We start from the raw sequence: 15596 nt of genomic DNA, 5'->3' as shown, positions 1-15596 counted from the left end.
TACTTTCTTAATTGGAGTTTCATCAAAGAAGGAGACCTTATGCTTTCGGTGGAATTTTATTAAGCCAGTGTACACCTTCCGCATGTTTCAGTGGATTCTCTTTTGCAATAGAAATATTCACATCTTATTGTAACACTTTCTCAAGTTCAACGTCGAGCTTTGTCGGCTGAACCCATGGATACGCAGTACGCACAAATAATGACGGATCAGCCGAAAAATAAAATCTTTTACCCAAGCTGCACAACATATTGAAACTGGAGTCAGTTATAAAATAAAGAATGATAATTTTAATGAAAAGAACTATAAATAAATACCTAAAAATAAATATCAACTATTTGCTAATAAGTTAGCTAATATCCTAAATAACTGTGAGGGGCACTTTTCATCACTTTCACCGCCCAGCTGTTCAAGAGCGTGCATGTGCTTAAGTATTGTATAAATGAATTTGTCCACATCTGTGATTGTGCAGCTGTCACTCAACAAGCAGAGCGCATGTGTACGCCGATTGAACACCCGGAAAAGCCATCGGGCCGCCGGCATTTCCTCTTTAATCCAAGGCTTCAAAGTTTAGTACGCTACAAAAAAAAAAAAAATCCTGAAGATCAAAAGACACTTAAAGACACATTGGCCTCAGACGTAACAAAAATGTCTATTTTCTGTTACTAGTTCCAACAATAACTTCATGAATTCTACCAACAACAAATATCCTCGTTGTGCTATATGCTCATTACTATCTACACTATAATAATAACTTGCGCAGTATTACTATTTTTTGTTATTTTTTTTCTATGCATGTTTTGTGTACAGCATTCTCCACTTTACGTTTGGACTTATCTAAGACACTTGAAAAATTATTGATTTAAACCTCTGTGCATTGGTTGAGAGCAGTCAAATGGATGCCCTTTTTAAGAGGTGGGTTATACAAATTAGGGCACTGTAGCCATGCGCTCATTTTGGAAGAATTTGTATTCATCAATATATGCAACATGCGTGCAAAGAAAACAGGCCGGTACGCTCCAGTCGTAAACCTGTGATTTAACTTGTGCTCTGAATACGAACATTCCTATTATTAATTGTGTGGATGACGCCCAAAGTCTTTTAAATGATCATGCTAACACAACTGGAGCAGCGTCCTGGCTGGTGCACCAAAACGATTGACCGCATTAGTCTGTGATTTGGGTAACCATAGGCGACCCTTCTGCTTATCAGTAAGCAGTGGATCATCTAAATGATTGTTCAAGTCATTACATATTGTTGCTTTAAATTATACATCAGTAACATCCATAAATAACCTCTAATGACCAACGCCCATTTTTGCTTATTATAGAGCTATTCTTTGCAGACAATCACCTCGCTTGTCCATGATGGAGCCAGATGTGGCTGATAGATTTGTGATATCCGAATGCAGAGCCAGCATGTATTTTGTTAGGATGTGAGGATGGATGGATGCAGGAAGGAGGTGAACGGGTGGAAAACAATGGTCCTGAGTGAACATGAAGCAGTGTGTGCGTTGGATGAGCGTTCTTAAAATGGGACAAGTCTACAGGAATTCACCAATTCATTTCCCATACTCTCTTCCACTCATTCAGTCACTCACCCTTCCTCGGCCCCCTTCACCCAGAATAGAGCTTTTCCTCATGTGACTTTCCCACAAAGACACAGACACACGTACAGATGGGTATTGTCCGAAGGAGGCCACAGTGCAAGTAAGAGCAACAGCTGCAGGGATTAGAGAGATGGAATGAAAAAGCAAGAAGTGCAATGTGTGAGCGAAATATCAGGACAAAGTGAAGGAGGGGTCGTGCATGGCATTATTTACTCACTTACCTCACTCATTAAGCCAACTGTTATGTTTGTTTCTCAGGAGAAACATCAATAAAGTCAAATTGACAAGTTATCCAAGCGTCCAAAACTGAAAAAAATAAATAAATAAATCATAATGTGCATTGTTTATACTTCAGTATTGACTCATTTAGTGAAATCGTCTCTATTAATTTCTTTAAATTACAATTTAATTTTTTATAAATGCATTGGAAATGCCTACATTTCACAGAAAATACTTACTCACACATTGCATTGTTTTAGTTTTTTTTTTATCTACGCATGCAATAACATCTTCTGTTCAGTGTCAAATTAAGCTCCAGAATTTGAAATCAATCCAAAAGAACAGGGTAACTTAAATGTTGATTGCACTCATTAGGCTAAGACCGTGCTTCTCAATTATTAACCTTTACGCCACCCCAAGGAAGAAGGAATTATTTCACCCCACACCGACTCTGCTGCGACTGCAAATAGTATAATTTGTCTATGAAATTGTTATAAGTACAAAGCTTCAAAACATTGTATCCTCATAAAAGTTAAAGAAAAAAAGAATTCAAGATCATCTCACAAGAAGAAAAGAAAAAACACTTTAACGGCATATTCTCCGGTATCATATGGCCACCGCCCTGGAACAGAAATACTTTTGAAGTTTCTGAGATTTACCTTGGAAAAAAAGCTATGAATAATTGAGGGGGGCATATCAGTGCCATTTTATTGTTGTTGACTACACGTTTTCAAGTCGGTGTCAACAGTCTTGCACAATATAGAAGTAATAACAATGTGTCACAATTCACAATAATGGTTAAAAACTTTAAATTAAGTTGCGTTGACAAGCCCTGGCAAAAAAAAAGCGGCATGCACACATAAGGAAATCCTCTATTCTGCAGTGCACTCACAAATAACCTAAGTACTCTGTTGAGGACAATAAAATTCAAAAATAACATAACGAGAATGTGCTACCATGCTGCAATGTGTGGAATAATTTGAACAGAAACGCAGATTTTTTTTTTTCCTCTGTCAGTCAGACTGTTGTGGGGCTCTGGGACTATTTTGTTGAGGGGACGGCTCAGCGAGGAAGTCGTCAAAACAGGAAGTGTTTTATGTAGCTGAAACATTCCATTTTTAACTCTCACAGGCAGTCTAAAAAAATAGCCCACTCAGCACCCACACTGTGAACCACGGGCTCCAGTTTGTGTGTGTTTAAGCTACAAAGCAAATGTGTCATTTAAGTCTTGAGTTGCAGATTGTGTGAGTGGTTGCCTGCTGGGGATATTTACACATATGCATGCAGGTCTTAACCCTGTTTGTGTGCGTGCATGCGTCTACCAGACCTCACCCTGGACGCTGCAGAGACCTTGGAGTCATGTGAAGTCATTTCCGCTTTGACACAGGACCTTGACTAGGTGGCTGCACATAGCGATTGACCCTCTTCTAGAAAATAATAGCATATGCATGGTGAATATTTGTTATCAAACTGAACATATGCATTATAGAAAGTAAAATTGCTGCACTTTACTTTCTACAAGCCTTCGGTACCTGGACCTTCAGCGGGGAGTTACCCACCGTACGCGACCTAAAAAATATTTTTTATGAAAGCAATATAAAAGGATGCAGTTGTGCCACTTCTATCATATTGTCAAGCATCATCTTCCATAAATTCGGATGTTTGTGCACCCGAGGGGCCGATGTGTCTGTACGTGGGTTTATATTTATGTCAGTGCTCCTGTTACTCATTGCTCTATAAGCAGCTTGTTGCTTGTCAAGATGTCAGTTTTGACATCAAATGGGGATTAGATAAGTGAGCAATAAACATGGTTGCCGTCATTAAGCTCGGTGTGAAGGCATGTTGATGCGAGAAATAACCTGGTAAAAAATATCATATAGCTTGCAAAATAGCCTAGCAAATCATATAGCTTGGTTTTCTGACTCTGTTTGTTATGTTGACTTCAATATTATTCTATTGTAATGGCAGCCAGACAGAATAAAGTTCGATTTTAGTCCACAGAAAGCCATTGTCATTCAAACTAATTGACATTTTCTCATCCTGTGTAGTAAGTCCCTTAAGTCGCTTGGTATGAGGGCGAGGCAAAGGTCAGATAGCACCTGTGACATTGGGCTCCTTTATTATTTTTTTTTTTCAAATATATTTCTGGACATTTTTGAATAAAAAAAAAAAAAGGACTCAACAATCATACAATCAGCAGTTATAGTCCACAGCATAGCACATAAAAATTCACAGCAGCGACAGTTGTGCTGCAATAAGTAATTGGCAAAGAAATAAATCCGAAAGAGATTTGTTATAGAAGACGTGGTTGGAATTCCACGTATTAAAAACTTTGACAAATAACTCTGGCCTTGTAAAACCGTCTACTCAGAGTAATCATCTTTTTTTTTTTAATTGACTTTTGTGTCGAGACAGTTTTAAAATGCACCTCCACGCCCACTCTTTCAATGCATCCCACATTTATTAGATTATTGCCACGGTGACCCTGGATGGTCTACGGCATATTGGTGGACGAGCCACGGCACCTCCCCTGTTCTGGTAATGCTAATATCGTTGCCAACATTGCATTTATTATATAGATTGACTTGCCTAACCATCTCGTAGTGTCTCTTGAATGAGGAAAGGCTGTCATTTATTCAGGCCTTAGCCTTGTCTAATAGAAAAAAAGTACTTAATCCTGTGAAATCTACAGACAATTACAAGCCTTTGTGATTTTCACTATTAAAGGCAGTGCTCTGTCCCTATCTCCTGCAAATAGTACAGTGCTTGTACTGTACAAGCAGCCCTGAAGCAAACCACACAAAAAGCTGTTGAGTTCCTTTCTCACGGCAGCTGCCTTCCTCATCACGGCTGCACTAGCTTCTTGACACCTTGGCAAAAACCAGCAACGTATTTTATTTCTTTTTCTCATTTATAACCATCCCACACTCTTTAAACACAATTAGGCTGATCGAAACCCATGTTCAAGCACAAAGCAAACATTTGAAACAGCCACAAAAGAAAATCCAAGCATAAAATGTATAGAAAATACTGGACAGTTTTGATAAGTGCAATGAGCTGCAATCAGTAGGAGCGCCAATCCTAGATTCCTCTAAACTCACTCATGTCTTACAAGGTTAGGAGGAGAGAGAAAATAGATATTTGCGGATGCTCGCATATTTTCGAGTTGATATTGTGTAAGATACAGAACTGGCAAGTCCGTCCCGGGGGCAGAATGGTCCGGCCCTCCGGACGCCCATTTATTGGGGCGAGCTCAGACGCTATTTATTTTTTTTGTCGGGGACTGACAATTTTTATGAATAAGGCCAGAGGGTCGAGGTCAGAACCATACCGAGATAAAAGTACCCAGCTCTGGTAAAATACAAGACCAAGATCTGTTTTCTGTTTAACTCATCAAATCTCAAGAAAAATTGAAGGAGACCACTAGGATCAAAACATTTGGTGTGAAGGTCAAATTATGTTGTTTAATACCTCTTTTTCATTGGGATGGATTAATATGAGTCAGGTGCGTTTTTTAAATTGAGAGAAGAACTTTGAGGAGAGGTAAGGAACCAAACACCAAGCAGAGGGTAGCGCAGCACCATTTTAGATTGGAAATCCCCTCTGTTTGCCAACTGTTTACAGTGGTGGAATGGGAACTTAATTGTCATAGCGGCTGTGCAACAGTAGAACAATCTGAAGCATACATTGGAACAGATATATGAACATACAAACATATATATGTATAATATTTCACTGCACGTGTGTTAGTAAGCAGATCTATGATTATGTCATAAATTTAAAAAGTACAATAATCACCATGGAAATAATCTTGGAAATCTGACAAGGATGACAAGGTCGTTACATGAATAGCCACAAACCGCTGATGAGCAATTCTGGTGACTTGATGTCACTCTAGTGCTTGTATTTCACTTAACACTAGAAAGTTTGGGGTTTTCTTATTCTTGCTACAAAGTCCAGAGGCAAAGGTGGGCATTCCGTCAGTCCATCACTGACCGACACCCGTTATTCTGATGAATGACGAATGGCGACAGACTTAAAAAAAAAAGATATGTTAAGATTTATGTTATAGTCGGCAAAAACAGCAACTAATTCATGAGCTAAGAGGTAAGAAAGTAGCTTTGAATACGAGAGACAGTTTTACGCAAACATACTTGTGTGTCACAGTAAGATCTAAACTTCCATTTTAATTTTTGGGAAGGAGCGGTGTTATAAGGTCGTGTAGTTTGCTCTGCGGTCCCTTTTTGAAGGTGGCATTAATGCACCAAAAGAACCACTAAAGACAAAAGACAAGGATGAAGGACATGATAAAAAGAAAATGAAGAAAAGGGGACGAAGAAAAAGCATGGTTTGGTATTGGTTTCCACAAAGATTTTAGGTGGCACCTTCAATCACCTGAATTGCAACGCAATTTATCGAGCAAAAGTGAAAGGATGGTAATAAATGGTGAAAACATTCGTCCAGCCACTTGGATTGTCAAAAAATAAAACATTTTACCCAAGCTTGATCAGGGAAATTAGAAAATGTAAATCTCGCCATCTGGCTGCCCATTCGGACACAGAAGTTAGAAAAGCCACATTTAGCCAAACTAAGTAAACTGATCAGATTTTAGAGATGTCACCACAGAAAAAAAATAGCACAAAATCTCAGTTTTGCTTAATGTTTGTTTACACTTTAAACCCACTTAAGCTCGACTGTTGATCACTAAAAAAATGTAGAATCAAACTCTCTTTCTGGTGAAAAATAGAGTATTCTTGGATTTCATAGATTCAACGTAAAAAAATAAATAAGTTAAGTTAAAAACAAATAGTTAAAATGCTCTAAAATGACTGGCACTAGGGTTGTGATCTGTGTAAATTCCTGGATGGTTCAGAAGACACAAGAGCAAAAACAAACAAAGAAAAAGAATGAGTGACAGTGGCGCCGGCCCATTGGTCCGCTGTCCTCCTGAGAGAAAGCGAGAAAAGCACCCACAAGAGGAACTCACCAATCTTTAATTCCATTGCCCAGACAAGACCTTCCTATTTTTACGCGGGTGATGATGATCCCCGCAGGGAAAGCACCAGTTGCGGGCTCACTCGCTCGCTTTTCTCGCAGATGTGTTGTCCCTGAAGAGAACCAAAAATAAATGTTTGGAAAACCGCAAGGATAAATATGACTGCTTTGTATGGAAAACGCTCACAATTGTGCTCTCGCATGCTTCTTGGAAAAATGAAAAGTAGAGAGAGAGAGAGAGAGAGAGAGCGAGAGAGGCAGAAACTGAAGACATGGAGAACAAACAGGAAGGAAGATATTTTGAAGAATATATATATATATATATATATATATATATATATATATATATATATATACACAGACATACACGCACAGTGAAAATTCTGTCAGGGTCACTTGGTTTGCAATTTCACACTTTCAGGGTCAGCCACTCGAGGCACACAACTAGTTGTTTATAAGCAATTTAAAAGTCAATTTCCCATGTGGTGCCATTAAGAATTCTCATGTTATTTGTACTCTTGCTTCTTCTTGCACTTTCCTATGAATTAACACTGTTGCAATGCCTCATCTGAGATGATGTCTTTTTTGATAGTTTGCAAATAAAACCTTAGAAACAGGCCAATAGGAATGACACCCACTGCTTTGAGATCGTGTGAGAATTTGAAAATAAGGTCCGCGTCAAAGTCCAAAAAAAAAAAAAAAAAAAAAAAAAAAAAAAAAAAAGATTTGACTGGATGGTATGAACCGTCCATCTTGAACCCTCCCCACAAACCACTGCAACAACGCCAGACAAGTCCAACTGCAGCCAGAGGAATGCAGAGTCAGAACACAGAACATAAATTCATAAAACTGAGGCGGAGCTCAAAAAAAGGATATTAATATAACGCCAGTGTGTTATTCTTGTTGATATTTTTTGAGAAACTATTTGGTGTCCAGAATCTCCTTGTTTTTGTCTGGTAAGGACAAAAAGGAAGAATTTGAGGATGACCTGGACAAAATCAAAAGTCAGCTTCTCACTGATGTGAAATTTTATTTGCACTTTGACAAATTTTGGGGCAGCCCAGGAGAAAACGAATGAACACAATGGGCCCTATTTTCATTCCGGGTGCAAGTCTAGCGCAAAGTGCACCTGTGCGAATGCGTGGAATTTTCTTTCTTTTGGTATTTTGCTCGACTTTGCGCCCGTTGGGCGTAATGGGTCATTTGCGCCTGTACGTTGTTGTGAGTTGGAAGTAGACTTTTGCACCTCTTTAGAATCAAAATCAGATGGGTACAATCGCGAATGCATCATGCCTGACAGTGCGGAAACAAAAAATAAATAAATAAATAACTACGCGAGCTAAAAATTTGCGCCGCATGTAGCAAGACTCCCAAAAAACTTTTTTTCCTTTGAGGGGCAGTTCTATAATGACCAATTTACATTTTTGAGAAGCAATCTTTTGCAGGTTAATCTCAGGGACCCGAAGGTTGAATGTCGGGCTGCAACAATTGAATAATTCAGTAAGTGAGTATCCAACTGAAAGTTTTAGTGGGGAAATTTCACACAAATATGAATTTAAATTTTAACTTAGCAATTCTCAAATCAAAAAGGCATGAAAAAAATAAAAAGGCTTCCTCAGCCTTTGCGCAACTTCACTTGAGCATATGTACGCAACATTAGAATGGTCATGGCTGTGCGTTTATGAGCATAAATCAGCAAACTTCAGTTTGCCGCAAAGATAGGCTCACACACAAACAGGGCTCGTTTCCCCGATGGTGTATGGGGGATACACCCGGGCTTCTGCACTTCCTGCATTCCAAGTCCCACACAGAGAGAGCGGAGGGAAAACTAAAGCGCTCATTATTTTTTTTAAACGGAACAAACATGTTATTGGCGTAAATAGGTTGTGGTCAGTGACTATGTCAGGCCTGTGGATTTTATACAAATGGCCAAATATTCTTACCTTATGCAAATAGATTTATTCTTACAACATTAAAAATTCAAGCCAACAACAAATATGTTTGCGCATGTGCTGTAAAACGGTTATGTGCTGTTCCTGTAAAACTAAACAATAAAATGAACCGCACACATTGTCCATTTAAATCCAACATGCATTGCCAGCAAAATGTGGATGGAAAAAAATCTTTACAAAGTATCATTAAGTTCCAGTCCCTCAACATGTACAGCAAGTACAATATCTCAAACTTCTCAAGTTAGTTTTTTTTGTTTTATATTAAAGGCAGTGAGTTAAACATGATTTGTAAATCCTTGTCATCACGGAACTGAATAACTTGAAAGTCACTCTCTAAAACCTTTCTTTATCTATTTATAGCAAAGTGTTCCTGTTATTTTTTTCCTTTTTTAAAACCAACTGACTTGAATTGTCCCCCATTTTCCACTCTCATATGCCATCGTTTCCTTCAAATGTCACCACTCTGACCGTTCACAGCATCTTTGCTTGCCTCTCAGATCATCACCTTCATTGTTCCTAAACGGGGTGTATTATGGAAAATGAGGAAGTTACTTGTTCTTATCAAAAATGTTGGGTTGCATGTGAGCATTTCCTTTTTATTTCAACCAACTGGCGAGTCTTTTTAGTTGCATTGTTGTTAGAAAATGCGGGAGGCGGCGAGCGAGGCGGAGGCAGCGGAGGAGTGTCTGGGGTTTACTCCCGGCCCCTTGTGGTAATATTTAATAACAAACATTAAAAATACCACAAAAATACTTCACCGCATTCCCACGCTCCGAATGTCCAGTGTGCGTGCGTGCACACCACCAATTCTTGACCTCTGGTCAAATATGAACTACAGTTTGTCTCACGTGTGTGTGCATAAACACACAAATGTATTGATACACAGATTTTTGGGGGATGTGCAGAGAGAGGGAACACACATTTGATGTGGGCACGGAAACACACGATGGTGCCGGAGCGTGACCCCGCGAGAGGAAACAGCTGTCATACTTTTGGAGGAACACATTTGGTTAAAAGGATTCTACAGCCTCCTTCCTGATTGATAGCAACTATTTAACTCCAATGAGTGCTGTTGCGTGCGTGTGTGCGTTCGTCATGTCGCCAGTGGCTTTCTGACCTCGTCTCGAGGTTTGGTGATCGCAGCCAGAGATTCCTTTCCATCCCTCCCACCCCTCCGTGTTTCACAAGTGCGTCAGCAATGATACCGCAACTCCCGCCCCCCACCACCTCCCCCCGACCCCATGATCCTCCTTCATTTTCCAACATCCCCACCCTCTTCTTTTTCAACCCCACCCTTGCAGCACTACCTCGGCTGCATGTGTGCGGTTGCTTTGTGCTGCACTCAGTTTACAGACATTGTTTTGTAAACAGGCAGCCTTATTGTGCTCGGTGAGCAGCACTCATCGCGAAATGAGAAAAAGAGTCAGTGTAATGTATAAGACAATGTTACCCAAACTTTATAAAGCTACATCACTAAAATTCTCACGGCATACCAACAAACAAAAATGTCACAAACACTAGTGTGTATATTCTGAAATCACGATGCTTTATCTCAATGTACATCTCGAGTACAATATTACTTTGTTTAATGGACGGTAACCGGTGGGTACAGTCAGTCTAATTGCACCTCGTGTCATCTCGGGAAAGAGCAGAGCATAAGGATAGTTAGCGGATAGTAAACAGCTGCGTGGCTCGCTCAGCACGATGAAACATCGGCGAATGAAATGTTGAAGTGTTTCTTAAGGTTTGTCTTAAAACAGCTTAGCTGAACGAGAGTCCGGCGTTGCATTTTATCCAAAGGTCCTTGCTGACGTTATTGGGCAAAGCCAAAGTTAAACCATGATTACTTCCGGCGGCAGTGCTTCTTCTTCTTGGGTTTAAAAAGTGTATCAATCCACCAGGATTGTACCTTTGGCTAAAATGCTGCGCGGAATTCTAGTTAAAGTAAGGCAATTTTAGGATAAAAATGAAAACTCTGACGTAATTAGTAGTAGTCATCGTTCACTTCCAAGATCACAACCTGTTGCTTGGCATTCATTCTTCATTTTGTATTTTTAAAGTTAAATTTGTTGTGTAGCAAGTGTTTAGAATGTTGGTATCCATGGCGTGGGAGTCGCAACGGCGTTAGATGTCAAAGGCTTAAATACTTCCAAAATAAAAAATTTAAATCAAAGTTAAAAAAAAAAAAAAGGCAACATGTACGTCGTGATTTTTCACTTTAGGAGGGGGGTTCTAGCTGTTCTTCATTAACCGCGAAAAACAAGGGATTGCTGGATTGGATTTAGTTTGTGCAGCATAAAGAGGAAAGAGAACGTATGGATGGATGGAATTAAAAGAAAATGCTCCTTTAAAGTGGAACGTTAGCCGGAGCGATGCACATATTCCACCTGGCTAACAACACATATCCGCTATGTACAGTATTATTTTCAAAAAGCTAGAATTTTTTACATTGATTTCAATGACATTCACAACTGTCAGGAAAACGCCATCCTCCGTGATTTATAGCCAGCCTCCGAATTCAGTGAATGACTTGGCGCTTGCGCACTCCTTTTCTGGTTAGGCACTGTAGCTTGTGTGTCAAAAGTCGAGATGGGAGAATGTAAATGAAAAGTGCGCAAGCCCAGACGCGTAAAAAAAAGACTTGTGCGAACGGGAGAATTTAGCCCTAGGAGCAGCAGGACTTTGTCATAAACTGAGGACCCCCTGTATACTGAAATATTAATTCACATAAATAATTCCCTATTTTGACAGGGATGCGTCAAAAACTTAATTACTCTACTTAGGGTTGAACGGTACATTCAGTACAACTCTGTTCCATACAAAGTTTTCAAAGGGAACAGACACATTAGGTTGTGATAGTTATAAGGTAATTTCCTAGAAAAAATTGTGGAAAGATAAGCGAACTCTTGTGGCAGCATTTAGTGCCATTGTGATATTATTTTATAGTGTTCATTTTTGCAGATGGATTTATATTGATACTAAATTTCTTTAAGGGATGGCATGTAGTGTTGTGATTTGGCAAATTTCATTCAGTTTAAAAACCCACGTTTAATTTCAATAATATGCAAAAAAAAAACGTTATCACATCAATATAATTATTTTTTTCATATAAAACTGAAGTCTCGTAATCACTAATTGCATTACATGGGTCTCTCTTCTCAGGACGATGACATATCTCGTCAACACCTTTCTGCTACGGAGACTCAAAGACGACATACACCCGATCACAAATTTGCTGGATCAATGACGACTGCATGTGTATCAAATGCAATGCACTTGTTTCGTCACTCGTTTGTGATGACATTTTACTTGCACCGCTATTGAAGAAATTGTGGTTGGCTTGTGAAGTGTGGTCACTCAATTCTAAACACTGTCTTGATTAAAATTCTTTATGTGTACAAGGCATCGTATTGATTATCCTTCTACAAAAGTGGGTTGCACCTTCGCAACAATTTGAAAATGAGTCCAACCAACCAGCATAAAACGTAATTATTCAAACTTAATGACATACAGAACAAATCTGCGGCACATTTGCACTTCTGGTTTGATGCCAAATGATTTTCATTGGACATCACATTGCATCTACTCTCAGTGAGAGTTCTTCAAGCTTGTAAATGACAACCACCACAATGAACAAAATAACTCTTCAACAGTGCCAATCAAAAGTAATCTTTGAATGTTGGATATGACGCTTCAGTGTACTTTGTGTGGATTTTGAAAATAATAGGGGTTGTTTTAAGTTTCCAGTATTGCAACATCATCACATTGGCCCAACAACACCCAATTTGTTACAGTGTTACAACATACTGTAACATTCCAGTAAAAGTGAACGCGTCACAGTGAGCTGGATGTGACTGTGCAAGGCACGTGTGTGTGTGTTTTCACGTCTGTGCAGGCCTCCAGTGCGTTTCCCAACAATTATGCAGGAATGTGACTGCGAGAATACTTGAGACGCCCGTTTTTCTCTGAACCAGGACTTTAAACCATCTCTTTTTTTATGAGCTGCAAAAAAAAGAGAGATACTCGAATAGCCAGTTTATCTGCGCTCAATCTACACAGTGCAGCAAGCAAGTGGCTTGTGGTGGCACACAACTGAAACCACAGCGAGGACAACATGGAGGAAATGTCGAGGGCAGTCTCGCTTTTTATAGCATCTTTGTAAGTCGGACTAAAATAGAAATTACTGTTAGGTATCCTTCTGTAGTGTTGTAAGTTTTGGCCAAATGTTTGTGCTCAAGGGCTACCTTGATTTTTATTCAAATGGTCATTGGGCTGGGTCATTCACAGATAAAAGATCTTTTAAATAAATAAAGTGTGTGTAATGTAATATGTGAGATGATTTTTAGCGAAACAATTTTGGATTTATATTTAAATGTTAACTATGAACAAATGATGATTAAAAATCAATTGGTTAAAATAAGATTGTCAAATGTAAACTGCCGTATAAGTTAGATAAAGCAAACTAGGGCTTTAGCTACCGAATAATCTGATTCAATTCAGGAAAACAGGGAAAAAAAAGAATAAATAAATAAATAATGTTTTTTTTATGTCAGAAGTACTGAAGACAAAAAAAAACTGGTTTTCATTGTGAGATATTTTTTGCATTTTATACTTTAAACTGTGCATGGCAGCACACTATTTTCCTTCCTAGAAACAATAATTTTAGATAAGTCTGTCCCCATAGGCATAGATTTTGGTCTATGAGACAAAGTGACGTCAGAAGCACAGTAGCAATTTTGCCAGCTAAAACAACACACTTGAGTAAGCCTGGTTTGTTAAACAGTGATCATTTGGAACGGCAACTATGTCAGGCTGTCAAAGTGTTTGGAGTCATTTACGTCTACTGCCTTTGAAAAGTAAACCGGCGACTCTCTGACTTGACAACATTTTTTTTTCTTTCCAGCACGACCAATGTGACCGGGAAGAGCTGGAATAAAGGAACAAAACTGTTTCAATTTGTTAAGACTTAAGGAAGTTATGCCATTTTAAAGGCTTAAAAAAAGTAGGCAAAAATGTTGGTAACTTTCTCCATAGTTCCAATGGAACGGCCTGTGACTGAATGTGCGGCTGTTTAGGGACAAGCAAGAGCAAAAGAGAAGCATTTTGAGTCGAGATAAACATAGGGAAGGACGAGGTGTGTCATAAAGGCCATTTCGGCAGCGTGACCTCCGTCTGCCTGATGTTTGTTTGACTACACAATCACTGACCAAAGTGTATAATTTTCTTGCGCAGTGTACAAATGAGAGGAAACTTTCAAAATGTAACCAAATACTTAAAAATTAAATGCTATGGGTCAGTATAAATGTGCCAGGGAGACACTAGCGAGGGAACGTTATTTCAGGATGTCGCTGTGTTGTTGAAGTCGGTAGCAACATTTTGCGAAAGAAAATGGCTCCACAGTCATTTCAGACCGAAGGCTAATAAATTTGTATGAGATTTGTGTCATTTTAAAGAGAAATAATTGAATTAGTGAATTAGTTGTTGACAGTAAACTAATATTATCAAAGAATTATTGAGGTATTTTAGCCAAGAGACGCTAACTCTGGAGCGGGCCAAGTCACGGGAGCTTCATTCGACTGTGCGGAGCAACAGACATGCTACAAAGCTGCCCAGTGTCTGTTTCATTCATAGAAAGGCTTGACAGAATGAGAAGGGACGCAGTGGAACGTACCGGCAATGTCGTAAACCATGGGCCGGAACGCAGTGCACCTTTGAGGCTCTGGGATTCAGCAACCTCCTCCGGTGATGGTTCAACAGAATCCTTTCCAAATACAAATTAAAACAGGCCTGAACAAAAACCACAGTAGTTAATATTTTGTAGCACAACATTTTGAGGCAATTACTACCGTGAAATGATTTCTGTAACTGCCACAGAGACGAGTACCTGTCAAGTGGTATGTTGGCCCAGACCTTGTGCGCGAATTGCTCCAGTTGCCTCAGGTTTGAAGGCTTTCCCAGCTAACAGATTCCAGTTCCTCCATGGCTAATTCAGGACACATAGTTACATTTTGGAACATTTCCAGTGTTTTGCTCTTAGCTATTCTTTGTTGGGTGTTTTGTGTCATTATCCTGTCGGAAGAAACTTGACTTGCAACAGAGACCAAACTTTCTGGGCAGCACATTACTCTCCAGATTGCTTTAAGATTTCATCGTACCCTGGGACCTGAGCGCTCTCTGCTGGCCAAAGATCCGTATCTGCACCTTGCGACAAAAGATAATTCATGATTGTTTTATTTGATAGAAAACGCTCTTATATTACAGTATATTTTATTTTATACACAGCCTGTAGAAAACTAAAATATCTAGGGTAATATGTTTTATTATATATTACTATACACATGTATTTAAAAATCATTTATTTTTAAAAAAAAATTTTCATTCAAAATTTTATTTTACGACACATATTTTTGCAACCTTGCAAATTAATTTGCCATATTGACAATTTTGAATTGCAATAAATGGGACCCATTTGTGAGATTTTTGTAGGACAGTATGGAATGGGAAATATTGAAAGCAAATTGGTGGTTTTTGAATGGTGTACTCATTCATGTAGAGCACTGCTATCCTTGCCTTTGTTAAATTGTGTTACATGTACACGTTAGACTTAAGGTAAGGTACTACTTCATGCATTTATTGATATTTTGTGTCATCTTATGACTTCATTGGGGTCACAGGTGAGTTGGAGCCCACCCAGCTGACTTTGGCTCACAGACTTTGCACATGCAAACCAGCCTTCACACTCACCTTCATATCTGTGGACAATTTAGAATGTTCAATAAACTGAACTGCTGTTTTTGGAATGTGGGAGGAAACCCATTCAACCG

Source organism: Idiotropiscis lumnitzeri, chromosome 3 (assembly GCF_059441095.1).
Source record: "Idiotropiscis lumnitzeri isolate Australia: NSW breed Sydney's pygmy pipehorse chromosome 3, RoL_Ilum_1.0, whole genome shotgun sequence".
Classification (NCBI taxonomy): Eukaryota; Metazoa; Chordata; class Actinopteri; order Syngnathiformes; family Syngnathidae; genus Idiotropiscis; species Idiotropiscis lumnitzeri.
The sequence above is the reverse complement of the archived record's forward strand: the minus strand, read 5'-3'. Positions refer to the sequence as shown.